The sequence below is a fragment of the Microcebus murinus genome, chromosome 11 (genome assembly GCF_040939455.1).
Source record: "Microcebus murinus isolate Inina chromosome 11, M.murinus_Inina_mat1.0, whole genome shotgun sequence".
Classification (NCBI taxonomy): domain Eukaryota; kingdom Metazoa; phylum Chordata; class Mammalia; order Primates; family Cheirogaleidae; genus Microcebus; species Microcebus murinus.
Genome location: NC_134114.1, coordinates 51,843,559 through 51,864,158, shown reverse-complemented (window position 1 = coordinate 51,864,158; position 20,600 = coordinate 51,843,559). Strand labels below are relative to the sequence as shown.

Below are 20,600 nucleotides of genomic sequence, written 5' to 3'. Positions count from 1 at the left end.
AGCAAATGTTACTCCCCTGTGCACAGGCCCGAGGGCTTCCCGCGCCGAGCAAACCCCGTCTCCCCGCCACAACGACCCCATCGCTCCCCAGACGCCTCGGACCTGCCTGGGGTGGCCCGAAGGAAGTATCGGACAGTGAAAGCCAGCGGAACTGCTCCTAGCAGCTCGGCCGCCAACGTCTACTGCTGCCGCCGCGGCCGCCGAGCGCAAGGAGCCGACCAGACTGAGTCACCGCGAATTTGCAATCTGGCCCCAAGATCCGCTCACGGGAGCCCCCTGGGTCCTAGTGCCACGCAGTTTTCTCCATCCCAACCCAATGCTTACTCCGACTAGAAGATAACTACTAATTTAAGGAGCTAATCAAAAGCCAAGCCTTATCAAAACCCCTGCGAAACACCTGAAGTGATCTGATTTGGGTGAATTAGTTATTTTAGGTAAACATGGTGAATTAAGGAAAAATAATTGAAATAGGGAAAAAAGCCTGATAATTCCCGTCAGTTCAACAATTAGAAGCAACAAAAATGTTTGTAGTTCAATTTGATATATAAGCACTAAATATTAGTATTTAGTCTAAACTAATGACGCATTGCAATCACAACCCACACCTCGAGAACCATTAAATGCAACATTTGCAGAACTAGACTTAAAAAAATTCCATTCTTTCTTAAACTTCAACTTTTGAATTCCTATTAAGCGAAATAAATTTCATCATGAAATAACTACAGTCCACAACTAAGGACTTTAGGCCGAATGAAATAAAAATAATGTAATTTTTCAATTGGGTAGAGTTTAATTCTATAAAATTTTCACATACTACATTTTCTCGTTTGATTCTCATTACAACTTCGTGAGGTATTGTTTGTCCCCATGTGGCAACTAAGGGTGGAAAAAAGCAAACTTCCAGCGTTAATCAGTGAAGACTGGGAGGAGAATTATAGGTTTCTTAAGCTACTACTAAGTTGCATCTGCTAGGGTCAACTGAAACTATTATATCAATGACAATTTCATTAAAACTAAATACTTAAAAACAACAAAACTTAGGTATCAAGCATGACTTACTTGTAAAAAAGCCAAACTAGGTTTGATAAAGGAGCGTATTTTTAATATGACTCTACTACTATACCATGGTTTGACAGCTGAAGTTAGTAAAAGTCTTTTCCTAGTAGAGGTTGAAAAAAATTACTTGATATTACCACACTTCTCTAGTTAGCTTGTTTTCCTTTCTTTTAAAAAATGCCTTTTCCTCTCCTCTTCTTCACTCTTAATTTCTGCTTAATATTTTAAAGTTCCTGATTTGACTCACCAAATTTTATTGACTTCCTAAAATGACCCAACCCAATAAACTGTTCTTACTTCAAACAACAAAAAAACCCAAAACAAAAACAACCATCATCTGGAAATAATATCTGTCGATGTTGTATTGTTTTTATTCCAGCCTTCATTCTGTATGTTTATAGGTACATTATATTTTACAATAATGGGACTGTATTATTTCTTGCCTGACTTCATATATTATTAAATATTTATTGAAATATTTTAAGAAAATATAATTGCATTCCATTGTATTGCTATTCTACAATTTTTATACTTTTAATTGATATAATATAGACAAAAAATTATACAAATTATAGGCATATAATTAGATGAAGTTTTACAAAGTGAATACACCCAGTTCAACATAGAGATCAACCAGTAGCAAGGCTGCTTTTTGTGCCCATTCCCAGTCATCAACCCTCCCCCAAAGTAATCCCTAGTAAAATTTTTATCACCATCTATCTCTCCCTTGCCTTTCTTTCCTTTAACTTAAAAAACTTTTACAAAAACTATACTATAATAAACCAAACAACATGGTTTTACAAGGAAAGTTAATTCAATCCCACCTCCAAGTATACCTCCCTGAGACAATCAATTTTGTCAGTTTGACGTGAATCCTTCTACACGCTATTCTCAAATACACATGGGGGTTTCTCTTTTAGGTCACACTCCATACTACACTAATATTAGTATTAACTCTACAACTTTTTTTTTTTTTGAGACAGAGTCTCACTTTGTTGTCCAGGCTAGAGTGAGTGCCGTGGCGTCAGCCTAGCTCACAGCAACCTCAAACTCCTGGGCTTGAGTGATCCTTCTGCCTCAGCCTCCCAAGTAGCTGGGACTACAGGCATGTGCCACCATGCCCGGCTAATTTTTTCTATATATATCAGTTGGCCAATTAATTTCTTTCTATTTATAGTAGAGACGGGGTCTCGCTCTTGCTCAGGCTGGTTTTGAACTCCTGACCTTGAGCAATCCGCCCGCCTCAGCCTCCCAAGAGCTAGGATTACAGGCGTGAGCCACAGCGCCCGGCCAACTCTACAACTTTTTTATGCATTATATAACATAGCTATCATTCCAGGCCAATACATATAGTTTTTTTTTTTGAAACAGAGTCTCACTTTGTTGCCCAGGCTAGAGTGAGTGCCATGGCGTCAGCCTAGCTCACAGCAACCTCAAACTCCTGGGCTCAAGCAATCCTGCTGCCTCAGCCTCCCAAGTAGGTGGGACTACAGGCATGCACCATCATGCCTAGCTAATTTTTTCTATATGTATTAGTTGGCCAATTAATTTGTTTCTATTTATAGTATAAACGGGGTCTCACTCTTGCTCAGGCTGGTTTCGAACTCCTGACCTTGAGCGATCCACTAGCCTCAGCCTCCCACCAGAGTGCTAGGATTACAGGCGTCAGCCACCGGGCACAGCCTAGGCCAATACATAGAGATTTATCTCGCCTTTTAATAGCTGTACATTGGTCTTTAGGATGGATAGAGCATAATTTGTTCAACCATTTCCTGACTGGCTTCTACTTTTTTGCTACTAGAAACAACACAACTTGCAACTTATTCCAATGTCTCTACATGATAGTGGCAACCCAGTGGGATTATTAGGCCAAAAAGTATGTGTATTTAAAATTTCTATCAGTTATTACCAGATGACTTTCCAGAAAGTTATGCAATTCACACTCACCAACAATGTTTCCTATGTCTCCACCAGCACAATCTTTTAATTTTTGTGAAGCTAATGAATGACAATTTAATTTCCCATGATACTAGTGGGGATAAGGAAGCTAAAAGTCTGAGCCTCAGCTACAAGTTGGAGCTGCTACCATGCACATTCTAACTGTTGAGGTGACATTTAGATAGCCCACTTAATCCCTTAGCTGTGCTTTTGAACAAGAAACAAGCCAGGGACCAACAGCAGTCAAGTCTGAAAGGCATTTTCATCATCACATCCATCCTGAGGATAGCTGCACCATAATATTAGGTCATTACTATGTTTTCTTCTTTCTCCCTGAATTCAGATAAATCTGATTCTTTTTCTTTTCAAACAGCTTAGTATTAAGAACATTTCATTTGATTAGCCTATGATGCTAAGGTGTTCCTGTACACCTTACTTAACAAAAGGCTCTCAAGAATATTTGATTGATAACTGCTTTGATAAGAGATCTCAGGCTACTTTGAATTTCTGTTTCACATCTTTTTAAAAATTGTGACATAATATATATACATAAAACTTACCATTTTCAGTGCACAGCTCAGTGACACTAAATACATTCTCACTGTTATATAACCATTACCATGATCCACCTCCAGAACGTACCATATCTTAATGGCCATTAAAATAAGGAAAAATCTCATCCCAGACTAGCCAGATATTGCAGAGTTAATGAGATAATGTCTCAAGTACTTCAAGCTAACCAAGCACATTAGGATATGAGGTAGAAATCATTTAAATAGTAAATTACATTTATATTAATTAAATAGAATAGCAAGATTAATATTAGATTTTCTTATCAAATTTTAATAATTACTACTTGGAGTATTCTTTTTGCATATTGAAGACTCAGATCTAAATGGCTTAAAAAGGAAGTAGTACTTCATATTTTTCTCCTTCAGAGTATACAAACCATGCCTGATTGGCTCACAACATTCAATGGTGACTAAAGGGAAAAGGGCATTTCAGTAAGTCAAAAGACAGTTACATAAAAATTTTAAATTTGCTATAGTTGAGAATGATGTGAGGTTAAAAAAAAATTAAAAGTTAAAATATTTAGCTTCTTCCCTGTTGGATGTGCTGTGTAAAATAAAATATAGCTTTAAAAGAAGACAAGAGTTGTGGACTCAACTGACCTAATTTTGAATTCTAGTTCTTCCACTCAGCAGCTGTGAAAACCTGGGCAAGTTAATTAATGTCTCTGAGCCTCAGTTTCTCAATTATGAAATGGGAAAATATCAATTCTGTATTAGGATTATAGGTACCTGGCACACAGTATAATTTGAAAAACTAGTTTTAATATCGTGTTTCCCCGACAATAAGACCTATCCATAAAATAAGCCCTAGCAGGATTTCTAAGCATTTGTGCAATAAGCCCTACACCAAAAATAAGACATAATGATGGGCATGGCTATGCAGCGAATCTGCACAACCCATGAATTTTGACACAGAGTGGTAAAGAAGCTGAGCAGCCTTCTCATCTGCTCCTTGAGAGCTCTATTGCTAGACATGAGAGATTTAGGCCAATGGTTCTAAAGGAAATACAGTTCCAAGAAATTCAGGATGGAATTCAGGGTTTGGAGAGTTAAGATGATGTTCCAGAAGAAGACGACTTAACTATAAGCCCTAGGGTGTCTTCTTGAGGAAAAATAAATATAAGATGACCCTGTCTTATTTTCAGGGAAACACAGTAGTTAAATTAATGGTTTTCTAGCATCTACAAGACAAAATCTAACTTCTTTCTGTGGAAGAAGGCTCTCCATGTATCTGGTCCATCACATTCAGGGAAGGGACAACTTTATGACTCAACCTTCAAATTTATGCTCCAGCAATTCTTCTTGCACCTCTCATACCTCTGAGCTTTTGAATAGGGATTTCCTGTGGGGAATGCCCTTTTAAACTTGATCATTTGGCAAATTCCTTCTCACTTCTGTGACATTAGTCTAGGATCTCCCTACAATACTTAAATTTTTTTTTCATTACGGAGCTATGATTTATAGCTATTTCCATTCTAGAAACTGTCATATTATATTATAATTATTTCCAGGTCTGTCTTTGCAATGGATCATATGTTCCTGAGAGTAGGGACACTGTCTTTTTGCCCTCTTTGCCTAGCAGAGTGTGATTCAATATTTGTTGAATAAATACTATTGTTGTTGCTATTAATTCAACTGAATAAATATTAAGTTGAGCAACTACCATGTGCTCAGTGAATACTGAAGATCCAAAGATAAGTAAAATACAGTTCTTGCCTCCACTAAGATCTCATTTAGTGAGAGAGACAGATGTGCTATTTATGAATGAAGTATAAGATGAAATACAATAGGAAAAGAAAGAAAAGCAAATATATTAAGCCAGGAAAGAGAGAAGTGTTTTTCCCCCATCTGGTTCAGAACTTTTTTTTCCTAATTTCAATTAAATCCAGACAAATATTTACCAAGCAGTCCAATGTTTCTACCTATATGTTGAATCACTATGAATGTGAGAAATGTTGCTATTGGTAACATGATTTCCCCAAAATGGTGAACTCTTGGTAGAGTTCTAAACAAAAGAAGTTATAGGCTGGGCTCACGCCTGTAATCTAGCACTCTGGGAGTCTGAGGCCGGTGGATCATTCAAGGTCAAGAGTTCGAAACCAAAGAAAGACCCTGTCTCTACTAAAAACAGAAAGAAATTAATTGGCCAACTGAAAATATATAGAAAAAATTAGCCGGGCATTGTGGCTTTTACCTGTAGTCCTAGCTACTCGGGAGGCTGAGGCAGCAGGATTGTCTGAGCCCAGGAGTTTGAGGTTGCTGTGAGCTAGGCTGACGCCATGGCACTCACTCTAGCCTGGGCAACAAAGTGAGACTCTGTCTCAAAACAAACAAACAAAAAAACACAGCTTAAGAAACTTGCTGAATCATTTGCTGAATGTGAATCTACCACAGATATGTAACTACCACAGAAAAGGTCTTTTATACTGGTTTTTTACAAAAAGATGCTATGATGAGCAAGGAAGAAAAAAAATCAGAGATCACTGAAGGTCTAAAAAGAATATGCTATTTAAAGAACATAATTATTTAATAAAACTTTTATGAGATATTAAACAAAGTTTAGATATGAAGGGAAAAGAGGGAAAGTCTACAAGCAGCTGATAACTTTTTTTTTTTTGAGACAGAGTTTCACTTTATTGCCCAGGCTAGAGTGAGCACTGTGGCGTCAGCCTAGCTCACAGCAACCTCAAACTCCTGGGCTCAAGCAATCCTCCTGCCTCAGCCTCCTGAGTAGTTGGGACTACAGGCATGCGCCACCATGCCTAGCTAATTTTTTCTATGTATATTAGTTGGCCAATTAATTTCTTTCTATTTTTAGTAGAGACGGGGTCTTGCTCTTGCTCAGGCTGGTTTCTAACTCCTGACCTCGAGCAATCCGCCCGCCTCTCAGAGTGCTAGGATTATGGGCGTGAGCCACTGTGCCCTTCTCTTAGAGTGCCCTTTCAGGAAGACCTTTGAAGATGACTAGACATGCTACACACATGCTAATCAAAGTTTACAAACATTTTTCTTACAAAGTCTATTATCAGCTGTCTCCTTACTGCAGTAGGCAGCACATCAGTCTCATAAAAAGTCTATTATCAATGACAGTGAGTGATAAGAAGAGAAAGTTTTATCTCAAAATCCAACCCAATCTATAACCAGGCACTTCCTATACTTCAGCTCATTTAATATTCACAACAGCACTATGAGGTAGATATTAACTCCATTTTATATTAACTGAGGTTCAAAGAGGTTAAATAGCTTGCCTAGCTAGTATGTGGCAAAGTAGGCATTCAAAACCAAATATATGTGATTCTAAAGTCTGGACTATGCCTTTTTTATTAATATAACAGCAACCCTCTTATCATTAATGGGAGCTTCCAGGTGCCAGTTATTATGGTAGTTCTTTAAATGCATGAGCTAATTTAATTCCTTGAGTATACTATTATTACCTCCATTTTACAGAAGAGGAACAGGCTTAAGAGAACTTAAGCAATGTGACCAAGGTCACACAAACAGTAATAAACAAAGCCATATGCACCCGACTCCAGAGCCTGTGCACTGAACCACTCTGCCACATTCTCATTCTGCTACCTCCACGAACATGTGACTAACCCCTAACAGAACTCAACACTGGGTGGACTATGAATGCTCTCGGTGTATATTCTTCTTTTTCCCTTTCTAGTCCATGCATCACCAAGAATCCAACAGCTCTCCTGAGTGAATACTTTCATTTGTTCTGTCAAGTCAGATGTGATAAAGTACACCTTGTCTTTCAGAGTTCAAACTTTTCACTTTTAATCAAAACATAACGCTAACATAAGTAACATCTCCCATATATTTAACTTTTGGTCAGATTAATGTCATCCTCAAAACACCAACTCCCTGTTGACTTCTACAACAGATTTAACCTTCATAGTTGGTCTCATTCTCTCCATGTATGTTTAAACAATTTAAATCACTGGTCCTCAACCCTGACTACACATTATAATCACTGAGAACTACCAGTTGAGAACCACTATATTAACTCAGTAAATCTGCTCCTGGCAACTTCCATTATTTCTTATTCTAATGAGCAGCAGTGTTCTAGCTGTACTAGAAATGGCAGGAAATAGGGGTGGTGGCACACATCTATAGTTCTAGCTACTCAGGGGGCTGAGGTGGGAGGATCACTTGAGCCCAGGAGTTCAAGTCTGCAATGAACTATGATCAAGTCACTGCACTCCAGCCTGGGCGACAAAGCAAAACCTTGTCTCAAAAACAAAAAATAAAAAACCAGAAATGACATAAATAAGAAAAAGAGGAACAGAATGGAGATTGTACTGATTAATAGGGAAATTTCACTAATCACTAAAAAAAGATCTTTAATGAAAACCAAAACATATGAAACATACTGCTTAAAGTCACATAATAATTTGTACTACTTAGTAAGGACTGAATGTGTCAGAACCTAGTAAGTACAATGTCCATTTACTTTGTAATTTAACAGTGAAAGAGAATGGGTAAGGAGTTGCACTTAAGTTCTAAGACAGAAATGGAAACTTGAGAAAAGCCAAGTTTTGGGGAAAGAACATAAATGCTTATTGCTGGGAAATTATAATAAAACACACTAGAAAATTATGGTCTTTGATAGGCAAAATGATTTAAATTTGTATGTCAAATCAATGTATCTTTTGAATAACTACATCTTTCTTCAAATGGCAACATTAAGTCATTCATAAAACTAAAAGTAAATTCTCTAAATAAACCCATATATTAAAGTTCAAATATACAAAATGAAAAAATTAGGTCCCTGATTATTTTAGCATTATAGGATTCATAATGAGCTTTACCAGGGATCCTCTCATTGTTGTATTCAAGCAGAGAGTTATTTATTTAAATAGTTCAATGGACTACTGTCACTGCCTATGTCAACCCTATCTCCAATAGTTTTCATTTCTGTGGTAGATTTTTTTAAAAAGCTCTTTTAAAGTCTTAAGTACTATAAGATGATTGTAAATTCCCTTTCAGAATGCTGGCTGATCACCACCAAGTGGTTTCAAGTAAATAGAGTGCTTAATAATTTTCAAAGTACTTTCATATTTTATCTTCTTTAATTTTCAAAACTACCCTATGAGTTGAGGAAACAGTCTCAGTAATGTTAAGTAACTTGCCAAAAGTCACTCAGCTAGTAAATGTTATAAGAACTGAGTTGAAATTAACGTCTTCCTATTTCTGGTCCAATGTTTCCACTACTCCAAATTGTTCCTTTGATTCATAGTTCATTAAATATATTAATATAAGTATAATTAGTTAAAAGATTAGCTTGTCTTAAAGTAACACTGCTTTACACTGTGTGATGATACACTTGCTGGTTTATAAGTTGGCATGCATAAAAGATGGAGACAAATCTGTAGTACGCTAGGTAAAATATTGGCATTGAATAATTTAAAATATATCAGCACCAGGAAAGTTACTAATTTTAATTACACATGCTGCATTTAAGGAGCTGGTTAAAAAAGGGCTATGATGCAAATAGCCAAATATTTTCCTGTGAAACACATCTGAAATTATAAGGCAAGTCAAAAAAAAGGGTATGATTCAATATTTTAGAATCCACTTTACATATTTATATAGTGAGACACACCTGTATAGTTGATAGAAAGCCAAGCTGATAATTTTTAAAAAATTAGATAGTACTGGCCGGGCGCGGTGGCTCACGCCTGTAATCCTAGCTCTCTGGGAGGCGGAGGCGGCGGATTGCTCGAGGTCAGGAGTTAGAAACCAGACTGAGCAAGAGCCAGACCCGTCTTTACTATAAATAGAAAGAAATTAATTGGCCAAATAATATATATAGAAAAAATTAGTCAGGCATGGTGGCGTATGCCTGTAGTCCCAGCTACTTGAGAGGCTGAGGCAGAAAGATTGCTTAAACCCAGGAGTTTGAGATTGCTGTGAGCTAGGTTGATGCCACGGCACTCACTCTAGCCTGGGCAACAAAGCGAGACTCTGTTTAAAAAAAAAAAAAATTAGATAGTACTTTGGGATAACCATTACTGATCATCTTGGTAACTACAAACATACTGTTTAACTGCAGTTAGATTGTTCAGGAATTTTATTTAGGTCCAAAACTACCATTAAGTATTAATATAACATGCAGATTTAACATTTCACATTTTCAAGCGTAAACAGAAAAAGGAATACAAGGGCTAAATTAGAAAAGGGTCAAATCAGTTTAGACAGTAAAACAGAAAGATGAAAAAAGGTTAAGTAGTTAGTAGGCTGATTATCATTAGTTTTAACCTTTCATTTGTTCATAGAAATCTCACACACAACCAGGACACTTAATAATCAGATGTCACTTATGGGAAGACAGACACAGCAGAAAAAACTTAGGAAGTCAATTTTTACAACTTTAGTTCCTGAGCTGAACATTGTTCCACAATACTTGTTGCTGGTATGCAGCAAAATGGAGTAGAGGAAGCATGGGTTCAAATGCCAGTTCTCTCAATTATCAACTTTTTAGGAAAGTTGCTTAATTTTCTAAGCCACAGTTTAGTCATCTGTGAAATGGGGTTGATGAAAAGATTAAATGAGAACTTAATGTGCCACAATATTAGGTACTTAATGTTTGTTCCCTTGACATTATGCTCCCCCCAACTTAAATTGTCATTAAGACCCAGATATACCTATGGCAGTTCGTACCATCAGATAACATTAAGATGAAAATTACTTAGGTTATTTTGTACAATCAAAGAATATGCATGAAAACGGGCTGTTTAACCTGTCATTTAACACACTGACTACCACATTAAGAAAAAAAAATTTTTCCTTGGGATGATGGTGGTTTATTAGAAAAATAGAATAAAAACTTCAAAAATAAAACAATCCTTTCTAATTTAAAGAAAAAGTTGTTATTTTTATTGTTTTCTGTGCATCAGTTATATGCAACTTGAAAAACAGTTCTTGTAGCTCCCAAGATGAAGAGATGTGAGTTACATATGCTTCGTGAGGCCTGAGGCTCAAAACTAGCATGAGTTAAATATAACTCACAGGGCAGTTAATATGTTAAATAAGGTGATACTATGGTTGAATGTCTGTATCCCTCCAAAATTCAAGTTGAATCAATTTAATATTGTCCCCAATGCAACTGTATTAAAAGATGGGGACTTTAGGATGTGATTAGGTCATGGGATTAGTGACCTTATAAAAGGGCTTGAGGGAACCTGTTTGGCCCTACCACTCCCCTTCTTCCATATGAGTAAGGGACAAGGCACCATTTCTGAAGCAGAAAGCAAGCCTTCACTAGACACCTAATCTACTGGTATTTTGATCTTGGATCTCTCAGCCTCCAGAAGAGAAATAAATTTCTATTATTTATAAATTACCCAGTATAAAGTCTTTTGCTAGAGCAACAGGAAAGAACTAAGACATAAATTGGTACGGAGAAGTGAGGTGCTGCTATAAAAAATACCAAAAATATGGAAGTGGCTTTGGCACTGGGTAATGTGGTTAGGCTCGATGATAAATGGTTATTCTGGTGAGGGCTCAAAAAGAGGAAAGCAGTAGAACAATCTTCAATCTATAGATTACTTAGAGATTATTTAAGTGGTCCTGATCAGAAGGTTGGTAGAAATAAGGACAGTAAAGGCCATTCTGATGAGGTCTGAGATGGAAATGAGGAATATGTTATCAGAAACTGTGGTTCAACCAAGCACAGCTTCACAGGTACAGCTTGGGCCACTTCTCTAAAGGGCAAAGACAGTTAACACTAGCAGTGTCCACATGGTGCTAACTCTGTAGGTGCACATAATGCACAAGCTGTGGGGGCATGGTTACCACAACCTGTATTTCAGAGAATGCCCTAGACAGCCTCAGTCAGAACTGCCACAGAGATGGGGCCACCACAGAAAGCCCTTACTAAGGCAATACACAGTGGAACTGTAAGAGTGGTTCCCACTCCCCCACCCCCAAAGAGTCACCAGAGTGCAATTCCAGCCTGAGACAACTGCAGGCACTGGACTCCAACTTGGGAGAGCTGCAGCATGCATGGGCTATGCCCACCAAAGCCAAGGGGCCAGGGTCACCTGGAGCCTTGGGGGCCCAACTCCAGCCCCAGATTGTCTAGAAGGCAGGGCATGGTGTCACAGAAGATTATAATGGAGCCTTAAGATTTAATCTAACTTGCTTTGTTTGGTTTGGGACTTTCTTAGAACTTATTACCCCTTTCTTTTTTCCTGTTTCTCTAGTTTGGAATGGGAATATCTATCCTATACCAGTCCCATCATTGTATTTTGCAAGTATATAACTTGTTTGGTTTCAAAGGCTCACAACTGGAGAGCAATTTGCCTCAGGATGAATCATACCTTCAGCCTTATCCATATCTGACTTAGATGCTGGAACAAGTTAAGAATTCTGGCGCTGCTGAGATGGAATGAATGTATTTTGTATGTGGGAAGGATACATGCATCTGGGGGGGGGGCAGGGGCAGAATGCTATGGTTTGAATGTTTGTGTCCCTCCAAAGTTCATGTTAAAACTTAATCTCCAATGCAATAGTTTTAAGAGGTAGGGCCTTTAGATGATTAGGTCTGCCCTCATGAATGGGATTAATGTCCCCAAAAAGGCTTGAGGGAGCCTGTTTTGCCCTTCAGCTCCCCTTTTACCATGTAATGGCACAGCATTCTTCCCTTTTTCCATGTAAGAATGCAGCAAGAAGATATCATTTATGAAGCAGGGAGCAAGCCTTTACCAGATGCCACATCTGCTGGACTTCCTAGCCTGCAAATTGTGAGAAATAAATTTATATTATTCATAAATTACCTAGCCTAAGGTATTTTGTTATAGCAGCAGGGACAGAGTAAGAAAGGTGATAATCTAAAGAGCTACAAAAATCAAAAGAGACATACTAGAGGAATAAAAGGAACAAAGAAAAAATGGAGATCAAGTGGTAAATATTAAATCAGATATGAATTTAATCAGTCTGCAAAAACTGTATACGGGTGAAAACTAAGTGCAGTCATCTGTTGCTTAATGATGGGAATACATTATAAAAAATGCGTTCTTAGGTGATTTTATCATTGTGCAAACATCATACAGTGTATTTACATACACAGTCCCCACCCCCTATGGTAGAGCCTATTGCTCCTAGACTACAAATTTATATGGCATGTTATGTATTGAATACTGTAGGCAACTGTAACACAATGTAAGTATTTATTTGTACATGAAAACATATGTAAACATAAAAAAGGGACAGTAAAAATAGCCAGCACATGGTGGGACTGCCTAGTTCAACCTCTGTGGAAAGCAATAATATGGAGATACCTTAAAGCGATACAAGTGAATCTACCATTTGATCCACCAATCCCATTGCTGGGCATCTACCCAAAAGATCCAATGACACTCTACAAAAAAGACACCTGCACTCGAATGTTTATAGCAGCACAATTCATAATTGCAAGGCTGTGGAAAAAGCCCAAGTGCCCATCAATCCAAGAATGGATTAATAAAATGTGGTATATGTATACCATGGAGTACTATTCAGCTCTAAGAAACAATGATGACATGGCACATCTTATATTTTCCTGGTTAGAGCTGGAACCCATACTATTAAGTGAAGTTTCCCAAGAATGGAAAAACAAGCACCACATATACTCACCAGCAAATTGGTATTAACTGAACAACACCTAAGTGGTCACATAGGTACTACAGTAATAGGGTATTGGGCAGGTGGGAGGGGGGTGGGTATATACATATATAATGAGTGAGATGTGCACCATCTGGGGGATGGTCATGCTGGAGACTCAGACTTGTGGGGGCGGGGGGGAAATGGACATTTATTGAAACCTTAAAATCTGTACCCCCATAATATGCCGAAAAAAAAAAAAATAGCCAGCACAGTGGCTCATCCCTGTCATCGTAGTGGCTCATGCCTATACTCCTAGCACTTTGGGAGCCCAAGGGGGAGGGACTGATTGAGCTCAGGAGTTTGAAACCAGCTGCACAACAGCGAGACCCTATCTCTACTAAAAATAGAAAAAAATTAGCAAGGCGTGGTGGCACGCACCTGTAGTTCCAATTACTCGGGAGGCTAAGGCAGGAGGATCTTGAGCCTAGGAGTTTGAGGTTGCAGTAAGCTATGAGGATGTCCTGTACTCTAGCCCAGGAGACAGAGTGAGACTCTGTCTAAAAAAAAAAAAAAAAAAAAAACAGTTAAAAGCTAAAAAATGGTACATCTATATAGGGCACTTACCAAGAATGGAGCTTTAAGAAATGGAAGTTGCTCTGCGTGAGTCAGTGAGTGAGTGGTGAGTGAATGGGAAAGTCTAGGACATTACTATACACTATTGTAGACTTTATAAACACTGTACACTTAGGCTCAGCTAAGATTATAAAAAATTTTTTTTCTTTCTTCAATAAATTAATCTTAACTTACTGTAACTTTTAAACTTTGTTTTTTGTTTATTTTTTTCATTTTATTTTTTTCCTGATTTTTAAAACTTTCATATTAAGAGGGTACAAATGTTTCTGATTACATGGATCACTTTTGTAATGTTTGTTACTCCATTCATAAACTGATGGACACTTGGGTTCATTCCATGTCTTTGCAATTGTGAATTGTGCTACAGTAAACATTTGAGTGCAGGTATCTTTTTGATAAAATGACTTCTTTTCCTTTGGGTAGACAACCAGTAGTGCAATTACTGGACTGAATGGTAGGTCTACTTTTAGTTCTTTTAGGAATCTCCATAGTGTTTTCCATAGAGGTTATACTAATTTGGAGTCCTATCAGCAGTGTATAAGGATTCCATTCTCTTTGCATCATGCCAACAGCTATTGTTTTTGGACATTTAATAAAAGCCATTTTAACAGGGGTTAAAGTGATATCTCTTTGTGGTTTTAATTTGCATTTCCCTGATGATTAGTGATATTGAGTATTTTTTCATATGTTTGTCATTTGTCTATCTTCTTTCAAAAAGCTTCTGTTCATATCTTTTGCTCACTTTTTAATGGGGTTGTTGGTTTTTTTCTTGCTGATTTATTTGAGTTCTTTGTAGACTCTGGATATTAGCCCTTTATCAGATGTATAGTTTGTGACTATCTTCTCCCATTCTGTAGGTTGCCTATTTGCTCTGTTGATTATTTGCTCAGCTGCGCAGAACCTTTTAATTTAATCAAGTCCCATTTATTTATTTTTGTTGTTACTGTAATTGCCATTGGAGTGTTAGTCATAAATTCTTTGCCTAGGCCAATATCTAGAAGAGTTTTTCCTACATTTTCTTCTAGAATTCTTATGGTTTCATGCCTTACATTTAAGTCTTTTATCCATCCTGAATTAATTTTTGTGAGAGGTGAGAGAGATGGATCCTATTTCATTCTTTTGCACGTGGCTATCCAATTTTCCTAGTACCATTTACTGAATAGTGCTTCTTTTCTATGGTGTATATTGTTGTCTGCTTTGTCAAAGATTAGTTGGCTGTATGTGGGTGGTTTTATGTCAAGGTTCTCTGTTCTGTTCCATTGGTCTCTGTCTCTTTTTTGCGCCAATCCCATGCTGTTTTGGTTACTATATCCTTATAGTATAGTTTGAAGTCTGGTATTGTGATGCCTCCAGATTTGTTCTTTTTGTTTAAGATTGCTTTGGCTATCTGAACTCTTTTCTAGTTCCAAACAAAGCATAAATTTTTTTTTCTAGATTTGTAAAATATGATGTTGGGATTTTGATGGGAATTGCATTGAATCTATAAATCACTTGGGTAGTATAGACATTTTAATATTATTGATTCTAATGATCCACAAGCATGATATGTTTTTCCATTTGTTTGTGTCTTCTGCAATTTCTTTCCTTAGTGTTTTGTAATTCTCTTTTTGTTTTGTAGTTCTCACAGCATATATTCTATGAGTATTCAGGTGTGTTTTTCTGTTACTGTGACAAAGAAGCACTAAAACTGAACTGAGACTAATGAGACATAAAAAATTAATGATTATACAAAATACAATGAAAAATGAGCTGATAAATCTGAGATTACACTGAACACAGAAGATAATGCTAATCTGCCATACATACTATGAGATGTTCAATTTATAAGCATATATCCTTAAAACAACATCTTAAATTAAAAAGCTTAGTGAAGTCTTGCAAATAGAAATAATGAGTTAGCCAACTGAATATCATGTCCTTATTGCCATTCATCCCCCTCATCCTATGAAATTGGAATTTATCAATTTACACTTTAACTGTAATAGAGAATGGCAATCATAATATCTAATCTTCAAAATTAAAAGAGCACCGGACAAATATCTAATCCTCTTATTTAAAAAATAAGGAAATCAAGATCCAGAAATCAATATTACAAATTAAGAGGAATTATTTTATTTCTGTTTTTAAAAACACAGAACATCTGTTCTATATTAGAGATTTCCCCTTTGTTTTTGCATGGCACACTGATTTTCTGATAGATATCAGTAAACCCAAGAGCCTTTTCTGAAGAGATCTGGGTAGCCTACAGCCCATATCTTTAAAAAAGGCTTAATGACAAAGGTTATATTTTGTGACCACACTTCCTAAACACAAATGATTAAACCATGATTGGGCACCTGACCCCTCACATCATGAATCCTAGGACAAAAAGATGATCTAAATCATTTGAATTTTCTATCTTTGAAATATAAACAGGAAGTACTAAGATAATTTACCATTTATCAGTTCTTTTTAGCAAGAGCTAAAAAGGTCATGATGTGGTAGGTAGGTGGCCATCATTAGATTCCATATGCAAGACAAAATTATGAAGGGGAAGAGATTTTAAGCAAGCAGAGAAGCGAATGGACCAGCACAGAGAGAAGCAAGGAAGCACTGAGCAAGATCACATAGACCACCAGAGTGAGAGCAACTGCTCCTGGGAACTGTCTTGCTTCCTGACAGCTTTCTATTTCTAACCCATGAATAACTTAAAACAAACCTCTCCCCTTTCTCTTAAGACAATCTGAATGAGTTTCTCTTCCTTGAAAACAAATAGTTTAATCAGAACAGAAATACTGAATAAAAATTTAAATATATACCACATGATTATATATATATATATATATATATATAACACAAAATTATTATATATCATGATAAACCATTCCCAAAATGTTTTTGATTTAAATAGAAGAAACTGAACGTCTTAGGATGTTCTCTAGGAACTGTAGGGTTGGTACAATGGAGGCTGATGACTGTTATGGGAATTAATTTCCTTAGACTGAACATCAGTGTATATTTGAGAGTTGACATGGAAGGAAGTCTCTTAGAAGTATTGAGTATAATGAATATACCCAGATGGGTGAAAAGTATACTGAGTGGGAAGAGTAGAGAAAATCAAGAATAAAGTCAGTGCCAGTTCAGGTATGCACCCTCCTCTTTATGAACAACAGGATTCCTTTCCCATCTACTTCTTTTTTTTTTTTTTTTTTGAGACAGAGTCTCGCTTGTTGCCCAGGCTAGAGTGAGTGCCGTGGCGTCAGCCTAGCTCGCAGCAACCTCAAACTCCTGGGCTCAAGCAATCCTGCTGCCTCAGCCTCCCGAGTAGCTGGGACTACAGGCATGTGCCACCATGCCCGGCTAATTTTTATATATATATATATTAGTTGGCCAATTAATTTCTTTCTATTTATAGTAGAGACAGGGTCTCGCTCTTGCTCAGGCTGGTTTCGAACTCCTGACCTCGAGCAATCCGCCAGCCTTGGCCTCTCAGAGTGCTAGGATTACAGGCGTGAGCCACTGTGCCCAGCTCCCATCTACTTCTATCAATATCCTGTACTCCTTTCCCCTGCCTTTTCCAAATTATATCATTTTGGTTCTGAGCAGTGACAATCATTGCCACTGAATTCGTCAAGGGGAAAAAAAACCTCATGATATTCATTTTACTAACACTTCATACCAGGGGAGATGTAGGGACAGTGGCAACTTACTTTCACTATGATACTAGCTTTTAGGTAATACTTGCTTCTCAAGACTCAGACACCCTATTATCTCAAAGGATCCATAGCATCTCTTATGGATTTCCAAGAGTTATCACTATTTACAAATACGCTGGATATATAACAGAGACCTCCTAGCATATTACAGCAATACAAAGTTAGACACTCCAACAAGACAGTAATACATTAGTAACTTGTCTAGAAAGCCAATTTAGAACCAAGAGATAACACATGAAAGAAAATTCACAAGAGGAAATATTACATTAAACAAACATGGGAAAATGCCAAACCTTAACTAGTAATCAATAAATGTAATAATGTAGTGTTTTTAGTGTTATTAGCAAAGATAATTCTACAACAATAATATCCTGTGCTGAGGATATGACTCAACCTTAGCAAATTACTAATAGTAGCATAAAACTAATATGACCTATTAGAAATCAACTCAGCAATATCCATCAAGAGCAATACATATCTTTTTTTTTTTTTTTGAGACAGAGTCTCACTTTGTTGCCCAGGCTAGAGTGAGTGCCGTGACGTCAGCCTAGCTCACAGCAACCTCAAACTCCTGGGCTCAAGCAATCCTACTGCCTCCGCCTCCCGAGTAGCTGGGACTAAGGCATGCGCCACCATGCCCGGCTAATTTTTTTTTTCCTATATATATTAGTTGGCCAATTAATTTCTTTCTATTTATAGTAGAGATGGGGTCTCGCTCTTGCTCAGGCTGGTTTCGAACTCCTAACCTCGAGCAATCCACCCGCCTTGGCCTCCCAGAGTGCTAGGATTACACCACGCCCGCGCCCGGCCTACATATCTTTTTTTTATAACATTTGCCCTCATGATTACACTGCTGAGACTGTATCCTAAGAATCCTAAATATAGAAAAGAAAGTGCTATTCTCAAAGATTTTATCCCAGTACTATTTCTAATATCAACAATAAATATATGGATAAATAACACAACATTCAATTGGTAGGCTATTATGCAACCATCAATTGGTGGGCTATTATGTGACCACTAAAAAAAGATGGTTAATTTCAGTAATGACACGGAAAATGTTTATGCTTAAAAAAGTTAAGAAAAGATGTTTAGTAAAGACGGGGTCTGGCTCTTGCTCAGGCTGGTCTCAAACTCCCAACCTTGAGCGATCCTCCCGCCTCGGCCTCCCAGAGTGCTAGGGTGACAGGTGTGAGCCACCGTACCAGGCCAGGATCTGCATTTTAACCAGCTTCCCCGGGAGATTCGCAAGCACAGTGAAATTTGAGGAGTATTGTGCTAGAAGATCGATGAAGCAAAAAGCATGAGCGGGAGCCGATTGCATAGACAGGAAACGGGGGCCGATCGGGTCTAGAAGGAGCTCTTGATTCAAATGACCAGAAAGCTAAGTCTCAAACTAGCCCCACTGGCTGGCTTAGCACAGGAAAACAGGACCAAACACGTGTGCGGGCCATTAGTGGCGTGTTGGTGTGGGCATCGTGATGGCCGCTTTGGGGTTCAGATGTCACGGGCCTGTCGCCAGTCACTCTGACTCAGTGGGCCAGGAACCCACACGGGTTAACCAGCTTCCCAGGTGAGCCTGCCAAAGGCAGTCACAAAACACACCGTAACAAACACCACACCCGCGACACAATCGCGCCATGAAATCACAGGAAAGTGATGTCTATGTTAGAAGTGCCACTCTCTGGAGACAGCAGGGCTCTTGGCATGAAGCTGGCGAGAAGCGACCCTCGCCTCCTAAATGTATTCTACACGCACGCGGAGACACGCACGTGTTAAGCCGTGTAGCACGGAGCCAGGAATGTGGCATTCCCGGGTGGTGGAGGGGGGTGTTTATAAGTGGCTTATTTGGGCTAGATCTCTCCCTAATGGGAACAAGAGAGATGTCTAAACCACAGCTGGTGCAGTTAATGGGTGGGAATGTTCTGGGCTCTGTGGTTCATGGGTTGGGGAGGTCTGTTTAGTCTAAGATGACAACACAGATTGTAGGATTCTGCCTGAAGGTGAGTAGTTGCATCTACATTAACTCTTTTTTTTTTTTTTTTTTTTTTGAGACAGAGTCTCACTTTGTTGCCCAGGCTAGAGTGAGTGCCGTGGCGTCAGCCTAGCTCACAGCAACCTCAGACTCCTGGGCTCAAGCAATCCTCCTGCCTCAGCCTCCCGAGTAGCTGAGACTACAGGCATGCGCCACCATGCCCGGCTAATTTTTTTTCTATATATATTAGTTGGCCAATTAATTTCTTTCTATTTATAGTAGAGACGGGTTCTCGCTCTTGCTCAGGCTGGTTTCGAACTCCTGACCTCGAGCGATCCTCCCGCCTCGGCCTCCCAGAGTGCTGGGATTACAGGCGTGAGCCACCGCGCCCGGCCTCTTTGGCATATACTTGAAATGCAGCAGGTTACACAATCTAATGTCTCGGGCCTTACCCCAGTACGGCTCCAAAACAAAGAGTGAGCTGATATTTATACACATCTGTTTGGGATTATGCACAGTGTTTAGTATGAGGGGGGAAATGCAATAAAATTGACACAGGCATTATCACAGTCCCTTCCTAAATTTCGCCCAGGAAAGGAATACAAACATCTATTTTAAAACTTGCAAAATCAATGTGTTTGGAATCATATATACACATATCTATATCTGCTATCATTTGCATAAAATTTCTCCTAAGTTACACAACAAACTAATATAGTCTTTAATACCTGTAAAGTTGTTTTGTTTTTGTTTTTTTGAGACAAAGTCTCACTCTGTTGCCCAGCCTAGAGTGCAGTGGCATCAGCCTAGCTCACAGCAACCTCAAACTCCTGGGCTCAAGCGATCCTCCTGCCTCAGCCTCCCGAGTAGCTGGGACTACAGGTATATGCCATCATGCCCAGCTAATTTTTTTATATATATTTTTATTTGTCTAGGTAATTTCTTTCTATATATTTTTTTTTATCGAGACGGGAGTCTTGCTCTTATTCAGGCTGGTCTCGAACTCCTGACCTCGAGCCATCCTCCCGCTTCAGCCTCCCAGAGTGCTAGGATTACAGGCGTGAGCCACCCGGCCGAGCCAATACCTGTAAAGTTTTGAACCAGGAGATTGCATTGCCTATCTAAATCATCAAATTCGCT

General features: G+C 38.3%; 1 protein-coding gene across 4 annotated transcripts in view; it reads right to left on the bottom strand.

Annotated features, from left to right (window-relative positions):
* TNPO1 (transportin 1) overlaps positions 1–20,600 on the bottom strand; it is a 96,724-nt gene that overhangs the window by 58,561 nt on the left and 17,563 nt on the right. Inside the window, exon 1 of one of the 4 annotated variants that reach the window (XM_076008104.1) lies at positions 103–1,499. The exons of the other annotated variants lie outside the window; for them this stretch is intronic. The gene's annotated coding sequence lies outside the window, so the exon portion shown is untranslated. Of the gene's footprint in view, positions 1–102; positions 1,500–20,600 lie in introns of those variants that run through there. 4 annotated transcript variants of the gene reach the window in all.